Source organism: Paramisgurnus dabryanus, chromosome 21, assembly GCF_030506205.2.
Source record: "Paramisgurnus dabryanus chromosome 21, PD_genome_1.1, whole genome shotgun sequence".
Taxonomy (NCBI): domain Eukaryota; kingdom Metazoa; phylum Chordata; class Actinopteri; order Cypriniformes; family Cobitidae; genus Paramisgurnus; species Paramisgurnus dabryanus.
This window is the reverse complement of record NC_133357.1, coordinates 565,248-573,958: the sequence shown is the minus strand read 5'-3', so window position 1 is coordinate 573,958 and position 8,711 is coordinate 565,248.

The following is an 8,711-nucleotide window of genomic DNA, read 5'->3' as shown; positions in this document are numbered from 1 at the left end:
TACAAGATACACCATTAGCATATCATATTTTCTTTCTGTTATTTTTCCTGTTGTGTAACATTCCTGTTTTTCATCATATTTTGATCTGTGTACTAGCATTTTGTTAAACTGATGTACTGTACGTTTGCAATAGGAATAAAGTTTTGGAAGATAAAAATGAGGTCATTATTGCAGAGAAACCTAATTTTGTGTGCCTTGCAGCATGTATTTGGCTGAGATGCTGTTTACTCAAACTTTGATATGAAATGCACATTTGTTCCCTATCTCACCCTCATTCCCTTGCACATAAGTAAAGATTTGGCTGGTATCTGATGTCCATTTAAGCAAACAGCTGGTTTATATATGATGACATCAGCGCAGGGATACGGGTGGGTCTCAGAAAATCCTCATCAGATGTTTTGGACTCATTATAAGAGAATGCACGTCAATGTTTTTGTGAGATTACTGTCTGCTCTCTGTCACTGACTTTGGTGACTGTTTGCCATGTGACAAAAACATGTTTATGGAACAAACCATATTGTGATATTACAAATATAATGTAATCACCTGCAAATAATAAAAAATTAAAGACCAGAGACTAGACTGAATTAGTTTTACAAACAAATTCACAACAATAATAAAGTTTTTGCATACAGGTAATACTTGATCTATTTAACTTTTCGCATTAATTAAAATGAGTTAGTGTAAAAAGCTTTGTTTATAAAATGTTATAAAACGTTAAAAAAAGATGCTGCACGGAGTACTGGTTAAAGTAATGCATGGTATGTTGCATTATGACAAGATATGGTATTTTACGTTAGGGCAACGTATGTTACGTTACTTTAGGGCAGTGTATGGTATTTTAAATTATGGTATGTAACGCTAGGGCAAAATATAGTATGTAACACTATATGTTACGCTAGGGCAATGTATAGTATGTTACGCAAGGCCAACGTATGGTATGTTACCCTATGGCAATGTATGGTATGTTAAGCTATGGCAAGGTATGGAATGTAACGCTAGGGCAACGTATAGTATGTTACGCTATATGGTATGTTACGCTAGGGCAAATTATAGTATTTTACGCAAGGGCAACGGATGATATGTTACCCTATGGCAATGTATGGTATGTTAAGCTATGGCAAGGTATGGAATGTAACGCTAGGGCAACGTATAGTATGTTACGCTATATGGTATGTTACGCTAGGGCAAATTATAGTATTTTACGCAAGGGCAACGGATGATATGTTACCCTATGGCAACATATGGTATGTTACGCTATGGCAAGGTATGGTATGTTACGCTATGACAAGCAAGGTATGCTATGTTATGCTAGGGCAACGTATAGTATGTTGAGCTAGGGCAACAAATGGTATGTTGCATTATGACAAGATATGGAATTTTACGTTAGGGCAACGTATGGTATGTTACTTTAAGGCAGTGTATTTACGTTATGGCAACGTATGGTATGTAAGTTAACGCTAGGGCAACATATAGTATGTTAAACTATAGGGTATGTTACTCTAGGGCAATGTATAGTATGTTACGCAAGGGCAACGGATGGTATGTTACCCTATGGCAACATATGGTATGTTACGCTATGGCAAGGTATGGAATGTAACGCTACGGCAACGTATAGTATGTTACGCTATATGGTATGTTACGCTAGGGCAATGTATAGTATGTTATGCAAGGGCAACGGATGGTATGTTACCCTATGGCAACATATGGTATGTTACCCTATGGCAAGGTATGGAATGTAACGCTACGGCAACGTATAGTATGTTACGCTATATGGTATGTTACGCTAGGGCAATGTATAGTATGTTACGCAAGGGCAACGGATGGTATGTTACCCTATGGCAACATATGGTATGTTTTGCTATGGCAAGGTATGGAATGTAATGCTAGGGCAACGTATGGTATGTTACGCTATATGGTATGTTACGCTAGGGCAATGTATAGTATGTTATGCAAGGGCAACGGATGGTATGTTACCCTATGGCAACATATGGTATGTTTTGCTATGGCAAGGTATGGAATGTAATGCTACGGCAACGTATATTATGTTACGCTATATGGTATGTTACGCTAGGGCAATGTATAGTATGTTACGCAAGGGCAACGGATGGTATGTTACCCTATGGCAACATATGGTATGTTTTGCTATGGCAAGGTATGGAATGTAATGCTAGGGCAACATATGGTATGTTACGCTATATGGTATGTTACGCTAGGGCAATGTATAGTATGTTACGCAAGGGCAACGGATGGTATGTTACGCTATGGCAAGGGATGGTATGTAACGCTATGGCAAGCAAGGTATGCTATGTTACGCTATGGCAACATATGGTATGTTATGCTAGGGCATCGTATAGTATGTTACGCAAGGGCAATGGATGGTATGTTGCATTATGACAATGTATGTTTTTTTACATTGGGGCAACATATGTTACATAACATCAGGGCAGTGTAGGGTATTTTATGTTGGGGTAATGTATAGTATGTTATGTTATGGCAACGTATTGTATGTTACGCTAGGGCAATGTATAGTATGTTACGCAAGGGCAACGGATGGTATGTTACCCTATGGCAACGTATGGTATGTTACGCTATGGCAAGGTATAGAATGTAACGCTAGGGCAACGTATAGTATGTTATGCTATATGGTATGTTACGCTAGGGCAATGTATAGTATGTTACGCAAGGGCAACGGATGGTATGTTACCCTATGGCAGGGATTCCCAAAGTGTGGTACGCGAGCTGCCACCAGGGGGTGCGCGAGAGGAAAAATGTAATGGCGGTCTGTTTCTTTAAGTGGGATTTTTCCATACAATAAATAAATAAAAAATGAACAGTAAACATTTCCTTTGTAATCGCTTTTATTTTAAATAAAAAACTATAATTTATTAGTTTTTGATAGAAACGTAGAAGACAGCTACTGTCTTTTTCTACGCACTGCTCTTCGCTTATGCACTGCAGCCGCTATATGCGTGCCAACTCGTTTCATTCATTCCATATATATTATTAATATGCTTAACTGGCTGAAATCAGGGAAACTGTCATGTGGGACATCTTATGATAAAGTTGTTAGTCAAGAAGGAGGAGAGGGACCAAGAGAGAGAGACTTTTTTCTGGCAAAAATAGAACTAATGAAATGTGACGAGACATGGGCACAGGATACGCGAGCAATGTGTTTTCATGCATGGTAAAGAGACCGCCAATGAATTATATAATAAAATACATAAATACTTACTGTAGAGAACTTATTAAGGTAACACTTTATTTCGATAGTCCACTTTAGACATTTTACTAATTATAAGTAACTTTGCAACTACTTATCAACTACCAATCTTTAGTGAATTAGTAGACTGTCTGCTTAATATCTACTAAAACTTTATTGTGATAATATCTCAACAAACTTTCAACTGACTATAAGTATCTTTGCAGATGCATGTCAACTTATTCCACTAACCCAAACCTCTTCCCTAACCCCAACCCTTACAGTCTACTAATACTCTAATGACAGTTAGTTGACGTATTGTTGCAAATTATTGAAAGTTAGTTGACATGTAGTTGCAAAGTTGTTTATAGTTAGTAGAATGTCTGAAGTGGACTATCAAAATAAAGTGTAACCCTTATTAAAAGCTTTCATTTAATTTTGTTTGAAACTTGAGCTGTTATAATGAATCTGCAAACTATTATACACCTTTTGTGCGAACAGTAAAGGCTTTCGTTAATGTGTTTGATGGGTCTGCACGTGACGCACTGGTAAACATGAGGAAACCTCTCATATGTCATCTATTAGCTGACGGCAGTAAGTGTACGTTTTTTACCATAGTAAACTCGAATGGCGTCTAAATATCACAGTGGTTAAACGCATACACGGGGGCGCGCATCATCTACGCTGAGCGTAGTTTCAGATGGTGCAATAGGCGTAAATATTTTTCACAATGTTGGACGTAGCTAAGCCCGACGTAGGACTATTACACCCAACTTCTTAACGTCCGGCTAGTGCAACCGGCTCTTGGTTATTTGCGCATGATTAAACATGAGTATTTATGGTGAGAAAACAAAGCTTTTTTGGATTTTTTTTAAAATGGGGATTGGGGGTGTGCCAACCCGGTTGGGACATAGAAGGGGGTACGCAGGAAAAAAAGTTTGGGAACCCCTGCCCTATGGCAACATATGGTATGTTACGCTATGGCAAGGTATGGTATATTAAGCTATGGCAAGCAAGGTATGCTATGTTACGCTATGGCAACATATGGTATGTTATGCTAGGGCAACGTATAGTATGTTACGCTAGGGCAACAAATGGTATGTTGCATTATGACAATGTATGGTATTTTTTTACATTGGGGCAACGTATGTTACATAACATCAGGGCAGTGTAGGGTATTTTATGTTGGAGTAATGTATAGTATGTTATGTTATGGCAACGTATGGTATGTTACGTAATGGCAATGTATGGTATGTTACACTATGGCAATGTATGTTATGTTACGTTAGGGCAATGTATGTTATGTAACATTAGGGCAACATATGTTATGTTACGTTAGGGCAACGTATGTTATGTTACGTTAGGGCAATGTATGTTATGTTACGTTAGGGCAACGTATGTTATGTTACGTTAGGGCAATAAATTATACATTACATATGGGCAATGTATGGTACATTATGTTAGGGCAAAATAAATATTTTTCTTTTACTTAGACATTAAACTCTATTTACACTCAAATATACATAAAATCACAATAAATATGTATATTGGTGGTCGTATGCTGACAGTGCACTACCAACAATCCACTCTAATAAACACTTTTCCCGTCCCAACCAATTCCGATTATCCCAACACCTCCCCAAAGGGCAATAATAGCGCTTATAATAGAGCTCACTCTGCTAAATACTGTATGTACAAATCAGGAATAAACCACAATAATATTATCCCACTATTTCATAAACAGAACAAGGACAAATAAATTTGGCACACAAATTGGTAAACAAAAATTCTTAAGAACAGACGGAAACACATATATATCACACAATACATGATCAGATAGGAACACTGACAGCAGGAAAAGTGTCCTGATATGTTTCCTTTTTTGGCATTTCTTGGTAAAGAAATTAATTGAGCCAGGAACAGGGTCTGTAACTACACTTCAAAAATGCAATACATTTATATATACAAAATGCACAATTTATTCTAAATGTATTGCAAAAATACAGATATTTCTTAATGTGGCCAGAGCAATGGTCACAGATTATCAAAGCATGTATTCAAGACAGAGGAGGCTGTCTAAAAGATGTTGCTTTTTCTCTGTGTGTGTGTGTGACACAAGGTGTCAGAGATTAAATACACACCTCCTCACACACTCCTACATAAGGCGGCAGGGTGTTTTCTCAGCCCGTCGGACGTCTAAGGATGCGTCTCCGTATGTTGATGCAGCTGTAAGACTCGATGAGTTCTCTCTCACCTCACATTGATGGTTAGATAGTCTCACTGAGAAACATCGTAAGAGCTTTAGGTCACAGCGGCCAAGGGAGGAGAATCCCTGGAGAGACTCTGACACTGATGGTATGTCACTGTGAGCGCGCCAAGCGAAGCTCTGCCTCATATGTTTAGACTACGTTTAAAATGAACATAAATATCACACCAGCATCTCTAGTTCATGCTGTTATGATAACTTAAAACTTCCTGTAGGATTGAAGACCGGCTGTCACTGGAAGGAGTTTGATGTGCAAGTAATAAATATTATTTACTCACCTTCATGCTGTTCCAAACCTGCATGGTGCTATTTGTCTATAAACCAAAAAGGAGCATTTTAAAGAATCTCCTCAAATCCTAACAGTTACTATGCAAAACTTTAAAAAAAATCTAGTGGTTACATTTAAGAAGCTCAAATGCAAAAGCCGCTAAATGCCAACTCCATAAAAAATTTGAAAATGATATTAACCCAATGCTCTCGGGACATGTTATACGTTCATTATTCGTGATAGTTAGACTAAAATTCAAGTCATTATTCACTGAAAATCTTATTGACGTTATTGGCATCCAGTCTTTAGTTTAATTTACACAATTATTTTAAATAGATTCACAAGGCAAATAATTTATTCAAAATTCCCCTTTTGAAAAATAAGCATGAAAGTTTGGAACAACATGAGGAAAAGTTTACATTTTCATTTTTACTTCTTAAATCCAAAATCAATCAGGTTTCATTCCTCTATCGCATAATTGTCTAAAAAGCAATCATTTTTGCTTTACTTTTAATGACAAATGCTGTAGCAAAGCATTTTGGGATATTAAGTGCATGTGCAATTTCACTGCATGACACAGAGATAAAGCATGATGTCATTCCCAAATCCATTTCACACAGTATGTCAAAGCAATGTAATGAAAAGTAAACAGAGCTAATGTACGGCGTGATCACACGCCCATGCACGCTCTTATCTATACAGAAAGCCGATTTTTGTGACCGTTCTGTCCCCATTATATTAGATGTATCCTCAGGAGGTTTCTTTTAGGAATAAGTGGCTTTAGAATATTTACCAACTTCCTGCTTCTCTGAGCGTTTTGACTGCTTTATGTTGACATGGTGCTTATCTTGAGAGGTAGGAAAACATCTGGCCCCTGCGGCTCTAGGCAGGAAACATATCGACTTTTCGGTTCCCCCCATTTTGAAGGACCCCTCCTAGAAACAGAATTCCAGAACAAAGAGGAAGTGACTAAATGCATCAAGCTGTTTTATTATCTCTTCAATTATATGACCTAATGGATGTCTTAGGAGGATCAGTGTTTGATTTCATTTATTGATTTCAATCTTTGACATGACCTTACTCTGGCAATATTAAAGATAACAAGGTTATATTTTTTACAAAAACTTTCTTTACATACTATGATGTTATGTAGAAAGCAGTAAGTCACAAAAATTACTTAAGCTTGGTTTTCGAAGGCAGGGTTAAAAAATTTTAATCCAAAAAGCCCAAATCAATGCTCGATAAGTGTTGGCTTTCACAATTATTTTTTAAGTTTAACTCTTGACATTTGTAGTAAGATGACATTTTTTTGTAGTCTGTGCAAATCGTACGCCATTACAATCATTTCAGAAAGTAAAAGTTACTGTGCTTTTTATGTGCTTTAATATTCAGTTGTGATGGGGTGAATTTTAGACTTCTTTGTCAAAATGCGCTTGGAGAAGGGGGAAATGGGATTAAATATCATAGATTATAATAATAAGCCCTTTTCACAGAAATATTACGGAAAATACACAAAAAATGCGTTTATCCGGGATTGTTTTAAGTTTGGTTCAGTCACAATGCCAAAGATTTTCCGGAATCTGTCCGTGCATTTACACATAATGTAAAAAGAACCCGTAAGGACATGTGACGTATTTAGATTTCTGCACTTTGGTAGGTTTTTCCTCAGCGTCTGAAGTTTGCTAATTACCGAGCCCCTAAGGTGACAATGGAGGAAATAAAAAAATCCAAAGTTTGGTTTCATGTGCTCACCCGAAACCTTCATGTGCAGATTTTTTTTTTAAGTTTAGTTGATGGATTCGCTTTAACATGCGCACACAATAGTGTACACGTGAAACTAAACTTTATTTAATTTTTGCTCCATATCCCCTTAGGGGCTCCGTAGCTAATTATCCGTGAATTTTCTCTCAAAAAACGTTAAGCGTTAACGAAAAGTGTCTATTATTATTATTAATTAATTAATCTTTTTTTTCTCTTCCTTATTATTTTTATTTTATTTATTTATTTATTTTGTATTAATTGCCTCAGATAATGTTTTTGTTGTTTTTGTGGTGTAAAAAAATAAAATAAAAATAAAATAAAATAAAATAAACGATAAGCGTGCATTTAGTTCCCTGATCTCTGCTTCAGTCCAGTTTGCCGACATTTCTCATTGTGAATGTCAATCTGCATGTAAATCTCCCTTTTTAAAGAGCTTAACCAACTTGTGATGACACACACGTTCTCACTACGGCACACCCATTACGGCATTATTTTTGCCTCTTGTTTACACAAAATGCTTTCCATGATTGTTAAACAATGTTACGAGTTCCTCTTTACAGGAGCGATTCCATAACATCTACATGACGTGTAGACACACAAAAGCCTTTTTGCTAATTTTCCTGGAAATTTTCTGGTACCAAAGCGCTGTGTGAATGGGGTATTACATTTTGTACTGTATGACAACAACTGTTTAATTTGTTTTTATTTATTTCTCATTAGAAGACTCATATTTTAATTAAAATGACTGAGAATCATGTTAAGCTTCATGCAATATTAAAAGCGCAGCCTCTAAGCAATTACATTTTCCTGTGGGTAAGCACATACATGACAAACATTGTCTATATCATTCACAGACAAAACAAATTGTCCCAAGGATATCCTTGCTTACGCATGTTTGTGCACACGCCTTTCTATCCATCTTCGCGTGAAAGTTTGACACAGCCATGTTCTACTCATATACTGTATGTCTGACCTAAGGGTGTGTCCATAGATTTTAGACTACACAAACACGCACACATACATACCAAGCTATTCAGGCAAGAGTGTTTTCTCAGCAAACATACACTCGCTAACTTCTAAGAGACCACGCCTGAGGCTTCTCATTTCATTATGTGTAAAATATGATACTCTTGAGTTTTATTAGGGAAGCTAACACATGCACACAGACGATAACAGACACACATACTCCTACAAACTGTGAACAGCCTTAGTGT